This window comes from Mus caroli, chromosome 8, assembly GCF_900094665.2.
Source record: "Mus caroli chromosome 8, CAROLI_EIJ_v1.1, whole genome shotgun sequence".
In the NCBI taxonomy this organism is placed as follows: Eukaryota; Metazoa; Chordata; class Mammalia; order Rodentia; family Muridae; genus Mus; species Mus caroli.
The window spans coordinates 82,666,277-82,680,756 of NC_034577.1; the positions used below are offsets into that span (position 1 = coordinate 82,666,277).

Here is a 14,480-nt window from a genome sequence, read left to right on the forward strand (position 1 = left end):
AGACAGGGTTTCTCTGTATAGCCCTGGCTGTCCTGGAACTCACTTTGTAGACCAGGCTGGCCTCGAGCTCAGAAATCCGCCTGCCTCTGCCTCCCAAGTGCTGGGATTAAAGGCGTGCGCCACCAACGCCCGGCGCTCCTCTGACTCTTAATAAAAAAAAAAAAAAGATTGCGTGCATTTACACTGCACAGCTGAGCGAAGTCTGCATCTTCACCTATGCGACAGTGAGTATACCGCAGAGGGCCAATGTGACCATCGTTCTTCTGTGACACAGAGCTAACTAATGTTATCACCCCAAAAAGGGTTTACGAAATTCCACATTAAGAGGCCACCAGACAGGACCGAGGAAAAGTAAACAGCCCGGGCCTCCGACAGCCCGGATGGCTGGGCAGCTAGCTGGGCCGGGCACCCTGGCCCGGGGCACAATCCCATTTCGGAGCACGTAGAGAATCTGGACAAACCTGTCCCGAGGTGATGTAAGGCTGGTGCCCGGCCCTAGCCTGGAAGAGAGTTGGAGGCTGGCTGGGCCCGCGAGTCTGCAGCCGAGGCCGAGAGCCTGGGGCTTCATGTCAGCCCCTCGCCAGACAGACGGGACCCAGCGCGGGATGGGCAGACCAAGCGGAGCGGAGCGCCACCAACCCTGCCGCCCTCTTCCTCGGGTGCAGCAGGTGCCTGCAGCGCACAGGTGCGGCCCCGCCCCCGTGTCCCCGCGCGGCCGCCGTCGCCCGGGTCCCTAGCGCACCCCAGGGAACCGAACGACGGGCCGCGGACACAAACCCTCGGTCCTGACGACTCGGTAGCCACCAGCCCAGAGGTGAGACGCTTACCTGGATGCCCTCGGTGCGGAGCGCTGGGGGCCGAGCGCCACCGCGGGCCAACAGCATCTCCGGCTGTCGTGCAGCCCGGCCCCTGCCGCTCCTCTCCCGCAGAGCCCCGCCCCGCCCTGCCCTCAGCGGGACACGCCCTGGACACGCCCCAGACTGGGCGCTTCCGCTCGGATACCCATGCCGAATGGCTCTCTCTCGCCGTCCATCCAAAACGTACTTCCGGGAGGTGTTGTGGGTCGGCGCTCCGTCCTGCCAATCAAGTTAGCGCCGCTCGGGTGGGGCCGCGCTCGTACCTCCCCCTTACGTAACAGCGCCCAGGGACGAGCTGTCAGTCAAAGAAGCTTCAATCCCTGGGGAGGCTGGGACGGGAAACAAACAGGCAGCCGGCCGCCATTGGACGTGGCGTGTGTCAGTCACCATGGATACCCGCCCAGAGGTTTATGCGGCAGCCACTATAGCCAGTCTCCGGCAGTGATTGCTGCTAGGTCTTGGCTCCGCCAAGCGTCAGCCCGTATCCAGGCCTGGACTCTGAGCCACTGGCTGGAGAGGGAGGTCTGCAGCTCCCTGGTGGCAGTGATGGGATTTATTAATCAACTTGCTTAGGAGACAATAAGTGACACAGAGTAGAATTTAGCCGAGGTAGTGCTGCCTTTACAATAAATCCAAGGTTATCAGGCTTGTTAGAAAGAATTCTGTAAATGTTTCTTCCCGGGGATTGATCTGCATTAGGTTCCATTCCCATAACCAAAAAAAGACAACCCTGACTTACAACCAGCCATTAAACCCATTGGCCGTATCAAAGAACGTGTCTCTAACGGATACAAGCATCCTGAAGTTCTGGCCTGACATAAAGCCCCGTTTCTCCTCTGGAGAAAAGCGTAATTCTGCCCAGTGGCCAAGATGACCCTCGGTAACGACTATTATCGAACAACACTGATGTACTTAAGAAATAATTCTGGCGCCGGGCAGTGGTGGTGCACGCCTTTAATCCCAGCACTTGGTAGGCAGTGGCAGGCAGATTTCGGAGTTCGAGGCCAGCCTGGTCTACAGAGTGAGTTCCAGGACAGCCAGGGCTACACAGAGAAACCCGTCTTGAGCCCCCACCCCACCCCCAAAAAAAAGAAAGAAGGAAGGAAGGAAGAATGAAATCTGGCAATATTTTGCTGTGTAAATCTTAATTGGCCAGACTTGCAGCCTACAGTCTCTGTTTATACTGTGGCCTGCATCCCTTAGTCCCTACTTGTTACAAGATATGTCCGGCCCCTACTCTAATTTTTCCCCACCCGGGAAACGTGCTGCCTTTCTCCCTAGAAGCCCTTCCCCATCCATGTAACTCAGCCATTTTGGTTACCTGCTCCTTTCAGTTTACCCCTTACTCTCTTAGCCAGTCTCTTAGACCAAGCTGCCTCTCTTGGTTGGCAGCTCCCCCTCTAGCTCTCTGTTTCCATATCTCCTCAGGTGGCCCAGCTCAGTCTGGGGATGTTCACTCTCCCAGACATCTCTGCCTCTGTCTCTGCACCCCCTTTTATCTACCATAAACTTTGTCCTTCACCATACCTAACAGCAGTCGCTTCCTTTCCTTTTTTGTCATTCAAGAGGCAGGGGGTCCGGGGAGCTTGCCTCTCGTCAGCCCCTCCACAGATCTGTCAGGGGCTTGAGAACCAAGGAACCATTAAACCCATTGGCCGTCACAAAGGTCTCTAGCACAGAAGTTGGAGGCCCTCTCCCATGGCGGTGTGTAGCCCGCTCCCACATAGTTCTTGCATGTCGCTCTCACTTTGACCTGAAACACTTGTGACCTTTCCCTGCTCAAATGCCTCCCACTGGGTACATTTCATGCTCCATAAAACCCAACGGCCCCTGGCTTTCAAGAAGTCCTTTTCTGGCCGCCTCCTTCCTGGTCTAGCCCAATTCTGTGAAGGCTGCCCTTGGCCTTAATGCCTCCAAACCTGGAGAGGGACAGCTCTCTAATTCACTGCACAGTACCGAGCAATCCTAGTCACCCTCCCCTGGGCTCCCCTCCCCCATTTTCTAGGCACAACATTTAGGTCTTCTTCTGTCACCTCATTCAGTGCCTTCCACTCTAAGAACACTTCTTTGAGAAGTTTACTTCTTCCATTTCAGTGACCTCTGAGACGCTGGTAAATGAGTAAGACTAAATGGCAGGGAGTCAAATTCCTGATGGCGATCCCAAAGACAGGCTCTAAACTCCTACTTCCTCCCCAAGCTGAAAACAGCCCCAGCCGCTTCCTCTAAAGACAGTTTGGATACACTCAGGAATGTTCCAGTCCCATTAGTACTCTTAAAATAAAAAGCAAGAGAGCTGGAGATCCTTTTCCCTGGCCACAGAAAATCTCCTTTGGAATGTCTCTAGCCCAGTTTCTCCCTGGGATGCCTGCCATTCTCTACTGAGAGTGCCTCTGATTTCTGGCGTCCCCAGTCCCCAATTCAATGTTCATTGAGAGTTGACCCATAAAGATTCCTCAGGGTGCTTCATGCATGTACCCCACTACCCATCTCACATGGGATACATCGGATACCCCATGTACACAGTCCCAATGCTGGGGTGCTTATTCCCATATATGCGGAACACCCCCGCCCCCCCCCACTCCAGCTACTTTACATAGCGAGGAGGGGGTCCCATATTCTGAGGTGGGCACTAAGGAGTAAGTGCTGAACGGCTCATAGTGTGGCTGAGAGGGTCCCAAGGTCTAGCCAGAGTCAAGCTGCCACAATTCTGGGCAAAGCCATTTATTTACCTTGTTCCCCTGGACTTTGGGGAGAGGAGACACTATGCCACCAGGGTTCAGAACATATCACTTTCTGTGGAGAGCGGACCCAGGGGCACCAGAGCCAGGAGGAGATACGTCTATGAATTCAATGACAGAGATGGAGAACTGATGCATTCTGGAGTAAGGGCTGAAGTGGAGAAGAGTGGGCCATGGATTAGACAAGGCGCAAGAGCTACAAAGAGCAAGCATCGTCATGGGAAGATGATCTAGGTGTTTGGCTGAGTTACTGCCTGGCTGGTCAGACTGTTGTGCCATGAAGTGTTCGTGAGCCCCAAAAGACTACTGAGGAGCTGTTTCCCGTGTAATCCATTAGGGTGTCTTTATCACGAACTGGAGTTTGGGTTTACTTGCCCCCAGCCCACAGGATGGTTTGGTGAAGCAGCCCCAAACTCTCATTGGGACAAGGTTTTGTAGGAAATGGAAGCAAGTGAGGGGGTCCAGCCTGGCAAGCATCTAATTGAATAGCTATTGTAGGCCCACAGGTGGGTGCTCTGAAGCAAGACCATATATAATCATGGACGGTCTGAAAGTGCTACTGAAACAATCAGACTCATCTTGGATTAAGTAGCTAGAGAGTAATTCTGGCCAAGGACAAGCAGTGGGGTCCTTCCTGGTACTTGGGTACAGCTTGGGTTCAGCTGCAGGCCAAGTTCTCAGGCTGCCACTGCCTCTTCCTTCTCCTCTTCCTCCTCTTCCTCCTCTTCCTCCTCTTCCTCCTCTTCCTCCTCCTCCTCCTCCTCCTCCTCCTTCTTTTTTAAGATGGGCCAGTTCCAAACAGCTTTGGCCTCTCATTGGCCCCTTTCTCTGGTAACTAGAAGGCCCAAACATAGGACTTCCTGAAGCTTACAGGCTTCATTCTGAAGGGGCTGGTTGTGACTTTTCATCACCATAAGTTGGATGTCCCATGTCTTTCTTTCATGAACTGGACAAAAAATAAGGAGTAGAAGTAAAATGAGCAGGAGGCCCAGCAGGGTGGATATCAGGATGGTCAGCCTTGGGGAGCTGTTGAACCCTGAGTCGAACTAGCCTTGTGCCTGTTCTCTTTCTGTTTCTCTCTTGGCCAGGCCCTCTCTAACTTCGGCCATCAACTCACTGACCAGTCCAGAGTGGTCAACATAGAAACAGCATTCTTCTCTGAGGGCTGCACATAGCCCTCCCTGTTGCAGGGACAGGAGATCCAGCCCCCTCCTAGTCTGGAGTACTACCTCTGCCAGGGAGCCCAGGGAATCTTAGAGATGAGTGGGTGGTCCCTTTTTCTAATCTCTCTGTACCAGTATCAATGGCCTCTCTCAAACTGTCACAATGCTTGTTTTGTAACATCAAGGAAGCTACCCTGGTTTCTGTGAGCCACTCCCAGTCCTATGAGAGTTACTACCAAAATTGGTTTTTACTTGGCTCTTGTGGGGACTAAACCTGAGGATTTAGTTACCCAGGAAACCTAGGTCTTGGTTGTCTGTGTAATCGATGATCCTGGTTAACACCTGCATAAGTATACAGGATTCTTTGCCCTAATGTAGTATAGTCCCGTGGGTGCATGGGGTAAGCCCAACAGTGCTTGTCCTCCAGACATTGGTGGGTGGTAATAGTTATCATTATCTGGATTTACCCTGTAGGTCTCGTTACAAAGGTGGCTAATAGGCACCACGGACTGTCCCTATGCAGGTGTCCTGACCTCCTATGAACTGTAAGGTCAGCCTAGACTCCCCTGTTACCATCTGTACTCACTGGGGTTCTCAGTTTCAGTAAAGTTTCCAATCAGGGCTATGTCTTCAAAATAGGTCTTATCTCATAGCACAGCCAGTGTGACTCACATAACTCAGGTCTGGAGGTACAGGTGACCATAAAAGACTGGACCATCATATTCCAGAGCGGGTCAGGGCTGTCATTACTCAGTGTTTGTGTTGTCCTAGTGGCTTGGGTTGGGGCCTTATTAGGGGAAGATGGGCGTGAGCCCTGGGGTTGGATTGGTGTCCAAGCCCACAGAAGTGAATTTAGCAGGACACTGGGCCAGAGAGCAATTGGGGGTGTCTGAACATAATGTCAGATGGTGAACAAGACTCCAGGGTCTTTGCCAGTGACAAAGTCTCAGTCCCCAAGTCTTACTGGTAGCCCATTCAGCCTACTGTCATCATCTGTGAATCTAATAATAAGAAGATTGCATTTCTCCCCACAGTCCCGGGTTTAGAGCCTAGTCATGGTGATGAGGTCCTTACTGGGGGGGCTCCAGTGTATCCATCCAGTGAGCCAGGGATTAGATATGGGGCAAGAGCTACAGAAAGCAAGCATCGTCATGGGATGATGATCTAGGTGCTTGGGTTGAGTTACTGGCTGGCTGGTCAGACCACTCAATGGAATGAGAAATGGAGCAGGTTTGGGGGGCGGGGTGGAGGGCTTGCAGGTGGGGGTGGGGGGTGGGAGGCAAGAAAACAATGAGTAGTTAATTTCTCCTCCTTTGTGGCTGATGCAACCTTCCTTGATTTTGCTGAGGCATCATTTTGAAATTTCCCATTGGTTTCCTAACAGGAAGAGATCATACTTCTGACAGTGGCTGTCTGGGCCAGCTGTTCCCAAGCCCCTCACAGCTCCTCATCTGAAGGTGTGTGGCTCACCCCAGGAGGGCACGGAGCACTATATTTTCCTCTCCTTTCGGTGCAAACCGTTTGATGCAGGGCAATGTGCTGCCATGACTGGCATCCAACTCTCACACCAGTCAGAAGGCTCCGTGAGGGAGGAATCATGACTGTGAGGCTCTCCACCTTCCCCACATCAAGCCTCAAGCTGGGGTAGAGGGTAGGGATGAAAAAAAAAACCACAAAAAAGGATAAAGCAACTCAAGTGTGTGTGTCCACTCCTCATTGTCCCTAACTTGGCTTAAAATGGCTGCCCTTCTGAAATGTAGGAGGGAACTGATTTCCAATGAGACCATGTCCTTTCAGAAAGGAGAATGCCATTTTTTGTGGCACTCCATCAGCCACTGTGATGGTGGGTCTCGGTGGTCCACATGACTACATCTGCAACCACCTAAAACCACCAACCAAGCTGTGGGGCGCTCCTTTCTCAGTCAGATTATTTGAAGCAGGAAATCTGGGCTTCCTTTTCTTGTAGCATCCCCGATGAAAAGGGCATGAAAGGAGGAACTGCTTAATGCCTGTCCCCCCTCTCTCTCTGCTCCCTCACTCTTGGTGGGCAGCCAGGTCTGCTTTCCTCCAGTACAACAGAGCCAGATTGAGTCTGCTAAGACACACAGACTCATGGGCTGAACAACCCCTGGGTTCTCAGCCTCTCCAGCTCTCCAGTGTGGAGAGGGAAGGAGAGAGAGGGAGGGAGGGAGGGAGGGAGGGAGGGAGGGAGGGAGAGAGCAAGCTGGGAACATACATACATGTATACATGCATACATGCATACATGCATACATGCAGCCTATCACTTTTGTTCCTTTACAGTCACCACAGTGATGTATTGTTTCGAAGTGTGTCCACCTATCATCTTTATCATCTTTCTTCTACCCTTTTCTGGTGGTCCTTCCGCTTTATGCCATGAAATGAACAGTACCCACCCTCACCAGGTGCCACAACCACACCCTTGGATTTCAGCCTAAGGAATTATGAGTGAAATAATCTTCTGTTCTTTATGAATTACCCAGTCTCAGGTATTGTATTATAGTAACAGCAAGCAGGCTGAGACCGAGGTCGCTAAGAAAAGAACAATGGGTATAAATGTGCATGGCAGGCATCTGAAAAGATGGACTGAGAGTCTGAGGTCAGCCTGTGTCTCAGAAACAAAACTAAACCAAACAGGGGGATGGCTCATCAAAAGCACAAGGAATGAGGATGCGACCTCAAAGAATCTTGTATCATTATAAAGCAGCAGGTCCGAACCTGTGGGTTGCGACCCCTTTGGGTCACAGGGGTCATTTATCAGATATCAGATATTTACATTACAATTCATAACAGCAAAATTACAGTTATGAAGTAGTAACAAAAAGAACTTTATGGTTGAGGGTGACCACAACACGAGATGCTGTATTAAAGGGTTGCACACAGCATCAGGAAGTCTGAGAACCTCTGTTACAAAGCATCAGGCTGCCCCAGCCTTTACCTGTTGTACCCATTAGAGCTAATCATTACCTTGCCAGTCTAGAATCACCTGAGTGACAGCCCTCTGAGTGTGCCTGTGGGAGATCACCTTGATTAAGTTAACTGAGGCGAGCTTGCCTGGCCAGTGTGGGTGGCAGCGTTCCCTGACTAGAATCCTAGTCTGTAGAGGCCGAGCAGAAGCAAGCATTCATTGTTCATAGGACAGGAACAGCTGCTTGAAGCTCCCTCTGTCTTGACTTGACTCCCCTGCCATGATGGATGGAGCCCAAACACGCACGCACCCACCCCCACACACACACCTGCATTGAATTTCTATTGCTGGATATTTTGGCACGGCAAAGGAAAGGTAACGAAGACACCGGGTGAGTTAGGTTCTCTTCCAATGGGTCCAGGAGATGGGACTCGCATCACCATCTTGGTAGCACACACATTCAATCTTCCAAATCACTCTTCTATTTTATGGTATTTGTCAGTCTACAGTTCTGGAACATGTGATATGAAAATTGCTTTAAAGGTTCTTTTTTTGTCGAGAGAACTTCACAGATGTCTGATCCCTGTCAGAACTCTCAGCCATCAGATAAACAATCACTCAAGTTCTTCCTTTGGTCCCCAGATAGTCATTGTACAATTTTAGTCTTTCATCTACTACCAAAAATCCTAACAGGAAGGAGGAGGGAAGGACGAACCTGTTTTCTACATGGGGTCATTTGCCTCAAGCCCTTCCTGAAGGGTGGAGCCCCCTATCTGTATTGCTGGTTGCACATATTGTTTAGTACACATCAGACAACTAGTTAACATCTTACAAAGCAGAATTAACACATCAAAGACTTTACTGATAGTAAGATCAAAGTAGGCATTTAGTTGTGGTTTTTTTCCCCCTTAATTGAATTGATTTAAGGGATGATATTAAAGAAGCAGTGAGTCTATTGTTAATAATTGTGATAATAAATTTTGACTAACAAGTTGGTTGGATTGAGACATACCTAAAATTCGAGTTGGGGAGATGGCTCAGTGGCTAAGGGTGCTTGCTGCCAAGCCTGATCCCCAGAATCCACATAGTAGAAGAGAGAGAACTGGCTCTTGTGAGTCGTCTTCTGACTGTCACATGTGTGGAATGATACGTGTTTCTGCATGAATGCTTGGGCACACGCATACACACACACACACACAATAAATGAAAATGTAAACATTTCAATACCAACGAGATTCTAGGAGGTGTGGCCTGGCTGGAGGAGGTACCTTGCTGGGGGTGCGTTTTGAGGTTTAGAGCTTGCCCTGACCCTTTCTGTCAGGACTCATCCCTGCTTCCTGGGTAACGAGGTAGAAAGCTCTGTTCCCTTAGGCCCTCCTCATCGTGTGTCTTAGCTACTGTTTTATTGCTCTGACAAAACACTGCAACCACCGCAACTTATAAAACAAAGCACTTAATTGCAGAATTGCTCACAGTTTCAAAGGGTTAGTCCATGGCCATCATGGCAGGAAGCACTGTGGCTGGCAACAGGCACTGCACAGGAGCAGAAGCTGAGGGCTCACGTCTGACTCATAAGTGGCAGGCAGAGAGAGTGAGCCTGGGCCTGGCACAGGCTTTTAAAAATCTTAAAGTCCACCCCTCCAGTGACACACCTCTTCCAAGGTCACACCTCCTGATCCTTACCAAATAGTTCCACTAACTGGGGATCAAGCCCAAACAGTTCCACTAACAAGGAATGGAGCAGTCAATCCTATGAGCCTATTTAGGGATGGAGGGAGCATTCTCATTCAAACTACCACACCACGAGAGACTGAATCCTTCCTCCCTTTGGTCATTTTATGCCGGGTATTTTTTCTATAGCAATTCAGAAGCTGACAGCTACAATCCTCAGATACATCAGAAACCATAGATGCGTGAGAAGCACTGCTTTGGGAAGATGACACGATGAAGGTCCTTTCTATGTCATCACAATCATTCTGCANCCCCCCCCCCCCGCGCGCCTTTGAGTGAGTAGATGGGTTGCTGAATGGGCACATGTACACACGCGCACACACACACACACAATTTTTTAAAAGATAGCAGCATTTCACAAACAAAAAGAATAGCTTATGAGCATTGATTATTTATGGCTTAAAGGAGAGCAACCCACATACAATGATGCTCATCCAGGCTGGAAGAGAAACCAATTTCATTTTGTAATCAAACAGCATCTTGAAATGACATAATGCTTGCCAATAACCTCCCTCTCTCTCACAGGCTGAGCAATCTGCTGATTAACTTTATTTTGTGGAAACCACCTCCATCCATGGTTTAGAGCTTTTAAAACATTAAATGTTCAGTATCCATATAACTCGATCACCACAGTGAGAAATAAGTTGGGCCCGATGGCTCGCACCTGCGCCCCCTGCTCTTGTGCGGCTGACCTAGGAGAATCTTTGCTCGTCAAGGCCAGCCTGGGCCAGAGTAAGACCCTGTCTCCAGACAAACAGACAAATGAATGGGGATACGAAAGGAAAGAAGAGAAGGAACATTTGCTCGTGGATAAATGGCCTATATGGGAAGGTCTAGTCCCAGCATAGTCCAGACACTTCTATTTCTTGCAATAGGGTCATCACCTTGATTTTGAAAGTCACCCACTAGTGGAAATGATGTCACCTTCTCTTAGCCCAACATTTTAGTCAAGTGCATGTCCCACAGTCACACTTGACAACATCTGACAAAACTCCTACACTGTTGAATAGCAGACGCCAAGGAATTAGTTCTTATAGATATTGGACTGCCCTTCCCTCAGAGGCTCCTCCCTATATAAACCAGACATTTTGGTCTCCTCTCTCTTCTTCTCCTTCTTTTCTCTCTCGCTCTCTCTGTGAGCTCTCTTTCTCTTCCCCTCCCCTCTCTCTCCCTTCTCATTGCGACTCCCCTGACCTAAGTCCTTGGGGCTAGTGAATTTACCCACAAGCAGCTTCCCAAATAAACCTGCTTTTAATAAAATCTAATCTGCCTTGAATTACTCATTTCACCAGTGGAGAATTATCATTTATATCTCTCACCAAAATTCATACATAAAAATTTTGATCACTGGCCACTTGGCCCAGGAGGGGCACAAGCCAGAGATAGCCCCCAGCCTGGTGCCACATAGGCCTCTGTCCCTTGCTGCTATGGCATTGGGTGAGCCAGCTGGAGCAATGCTGGAGAGCTCGCCCTAGTGGTGTGGGTACAGGAGAGCTGGCTACCATCCAGGCACAGATCCAGGGCTTTGAGTTGGTTCAGTCCAACATTTGTAAATGCTCTATCAATAAACTGCTGAGACACGTGAAGGAGACCACCCTACAGATCCAACGCTGCAGTATCTCCATGACACAGGGCAACAACAGGATATCCTAGAAGAGTCCTGGTGAGGATCCAGTACTGATAGTGTAGCAGAAGCCAGAGGCCTCGTCGGATCAGACCAATGAGTGAGTCATTGTAATAAACATGTAGAAGCAAAGAAGAGAGGATAAAGGGTATACCGTGACACACTATCGCTTCTGCAATGAGATTCTTTTTTTCTTTTGGAGGGAGAGGTTGCAAGGACAGAGGGCAGGTACGAAGGGATGGGAAGATGAGTGAGATCAGGGTGCATGATGTGAAGTCACAAAGAATCAATAAAAAGTAATAACCAATATAATGGTATAGGAACGGTAACTTAGGGAGGCGGGTGAGTCACGGAGGTGAAGCTACCACAGATGAGCTAAGTGCCTGTATTTACTGCTTTTCTCATTACCTGAAAGAAACCACTCAAGGGAAGAAGGGCTCAGCTTGGCTTACAGTTTGAGGGGGACACCGTCTGTCATGGTACGGAAGGCGTGGAAACAGAGCTTCCCTTTGCCCACAGAGGCAGAAGTGTGAGGTCGCCTGCTCATACCTTGGTGGGTCGGGGAACAGCTTGGGGCAAATAGAGCTTGGCCATAACCGTTAGTGCCAATCTCCCCAGGGCCCACCTCCTCCTCTAGACCCACCAGCTGAGGGCCTGGTGTTCAAACACATGAGCCACTCAGGGACAATCTATACCCAAGCGTAACGTTCCACCTCTGGTCCCCTTAGGGCCTGGCCATCTCATAATGCAAAAGTGCTTCCCAACCAACTTCAAACAGTGCCCCAAAGTCCACTGTCTTCTGAGACTTCGGGTAACTTTTTAACTGTGAGCCCCTCTAAATATAAATAAATCAACAAATAGAAGAAACAAGTCACATATTTTCAATAGATAATAGTGAAGGGTAACACTGCGCTTCCAAATAGGTGGTGGTATAGAATAGCCGAACAAAGAAACAAGTAGGAAAAACAAAACAAAACAAAACCAACAGCGAGCAGGGCAGGCGTTACACCCTACAACTTCATATCAAGAGTTGGCATCTGAGTCTCATGGTGGGACTATTTGGGCTTGAATGTCTTTGGTAGCCCTGTCTCTCCAACTCTGCCCCCTGCAGCACACATTGCTTCTCTCTTGAGCTGTCCAGTCAATGTTCCTTGCCAGGTGTCCTACATTCCTGGATCTCCAGTGTCCTGGGGTCTCCACGGCAATCTAGATGACTTCAGTTTCAGGCATGGCCCACTCAGGAGCTCCACGCACCCACGCTGACTCCACTGTTCTCAGCAGCTGTCTAGAACCTTGGAGCCCAGCCTCTAGGACCCTGTGACTCCTGCAAAGGAGCACTGTGGGCCCCCAATCTGCTGCCGGCTCGAGGTATCACCTGGTTCACTTGTGTCTGGATTACAGTGGCCTCTGAGCATTTTTGTGGCTAGACTGGACAAACTTTTCTCTAGGCAGCCCCGTTAAAGCAGCAAACCCTGCAGCCTGTCTTCTCAGGCACTCTGTGAACGCAATCTCCTTTCAAACGAATTTGTGTGTTTTACCACCCAGAGTCTTCAATGGATGGGTCTTGCTCTTCAAATAACTTTTCTATCCCAGGACCTGGAACTTAGTTTCTCTTTCACTGTGCCAATCTTTTTTTTTTAACAATTACAGCTGCTTTGTTTGTGCTTGCCCTGTCTACACACCTTTCCTGGTCAAACTGCTTGCCTTCTACACCCTGTACCTTCTGGATTCCTCCCCGCCTCCTCTTCCTTCCCTGCTTCCCCCCCCTCCCTCCTTTCTCTTTCCCTCCCTCCCATCTTCCTCTTCATCTCTCTCTGGAAATCAGGCTAAGAGGAGTGAACAATAACTATGCCCTGTGCCGAGGCTTGAGTGCTTTGCTGTCTTGGAATGTCCCCCATCAAATCAATCCATTTGACTCCGTGAAGACACAAAGAAAAGGCAGCTGGATCCAAACGAGCAAGCCACCCCTGCACAACACAGGACCTGCACTGGCCCATCTATCTCACCGTTCTTAGCCTCCAACTGTGAGAGAGAAAAATTCGATTCCTGTGTATGCATGGGTACTCGCATGTGTGCGGTCAGTGGAGGCCAGAGGTCAGCCTCTGGTATGACTCCTCGAGAGTTGTCCACGTTGTTTCTGAGACAAGGCCTTGCACTGGGACCTGGTGCTTGCTGATTAGGCTGACACTGGTCATCAGCAAGCCATGGGGCTTCTCCTGTTCCCACTTTCCCAGAGCTGGGACCATGGGCACACGCCAGGGTGCCCTGCCTTCTTGTGGATGCTAGGGATTGAACTCTGGCCCTCATGTAGATCTCATGCCTCTGCACCTGCACTTCATCCACTGACCTACTTCCCAGCCCAAACTCCTACTCTCAAGAGCTGACTTGCTGTGTGGTGTTCTGTTTTTCATCCTAAATAGGCTTGGGCTATTCTGGTTTTCCACATCGGGATCCAGCCATGATTCAGTCATTACATTAGCTGTTTACTCTACCTCTTTACTGTAGAACAAACCCCTCCCTTTATCTGTCTTGGATACATCATTTGAACAGATCTGCCTCTTGGGTATACTCTGCTAACACAAGTCCTTGACCACCCAGCCCTGTGCATGTTAGTACATCTGAAGCATCCCACTGAGAATGGTGGTCATTTCTATCTGAATAACGGCTGACTTGCTTCTAATAAGTTTGTTCTTGCAAATATCAGTGAGCCTAGACTGGCTTCCCACAGCAACTGCTAGATACTCTATGCCAGTCAAGTGGCATCCAGTTGCCCTGCTCATGTCTGTGAACAGGAAACAGCAGGACAGGAGGGGCAGGGGTCACTCATTCTGCCCTCAAACACTTGCTATGTACCCTGAGCTGATCTCTGTGGTCCTTGATCATTGGCACACTGTGAACTTTTAAAAGAATGCACAATGCTGTTTCTCTCTCTGATGGGATGCTCACTAGGGTGTCCAGGGAACGGAAATGGAGACGTCTTGACATGCTTTTAATGAATGCTAGGCTGATTCTTTGCTCTACACTAAACTAGGGAAAGAAGGGTGCAGTTTGATGAGCTCATCGGACTATAATTGGTGTTTTCCCAGTGATAGCTGCAGCTGTTTACACAGCACCTCCCCCTCCAACTGATATGTAACAGGTAATGCTTCCCCTACCTGTCTAACTGGGTTCTGCAAAAGCAGGAGATGAATTTCTACAGCCAGAGAGCAGCCTCTCCTCCTGAATAGTCGAATGCCCTCTGGTGGTTATCTTGAAGAATGCAAGCAGCAAAGCGGAAAATTAATGTACCCAGGAATTTCTCGTGGAAAATCTTAAGACAAATCTATGTATGAAAGATGGTGGCAGCCGGGCGTGGTGGCGCACGCCTTTAATCCCAGCACTCGGGAGGCAGAGGCAGGCGGATTTCTGAGTTCGAGGCCAGCCTGGTCTACAAAGTGAGT

General features: G+C 49.7%; 1 protein-coding gene and 1 pseudogene across 11 annotated transcripts in view; one reads left to right on the forward strand and one right to left on the reverse strand.

The window, feature by feature from the left end:
* Positions 1 to 1,019, reverse strand: part of Aktip (AKT interacting protein) — a 10,538-nt gene extending 9,519 nt beyond the window's left edge. For 2 of the 11 annotated variants that reach the window (XM_021170277.2, XM_021170275.2), the window contains exon 1: positions 828 to 1,019. The gene's annotated coding sequence lies outside the window, so the exon portion shown is untranslated. Of the gene's footprint in view, positions 1 to 461; positions 772 to 827 lie in introns of those variants that run through there. The other 9 variants (XM_021170281.2, XM_021170280.2, XM_029480300.1 and 6 more) reach the window with 6 other exon arrangements.
* A 9,050-nt stretch (positions 1,020 to 10,069) lies between these two features.
* LOC110300877 overlaps positions 10,070 to 14,480 on the forward strand; it is a 14,867-nt pseudogene continuing 10,456 nt past the window's right edge.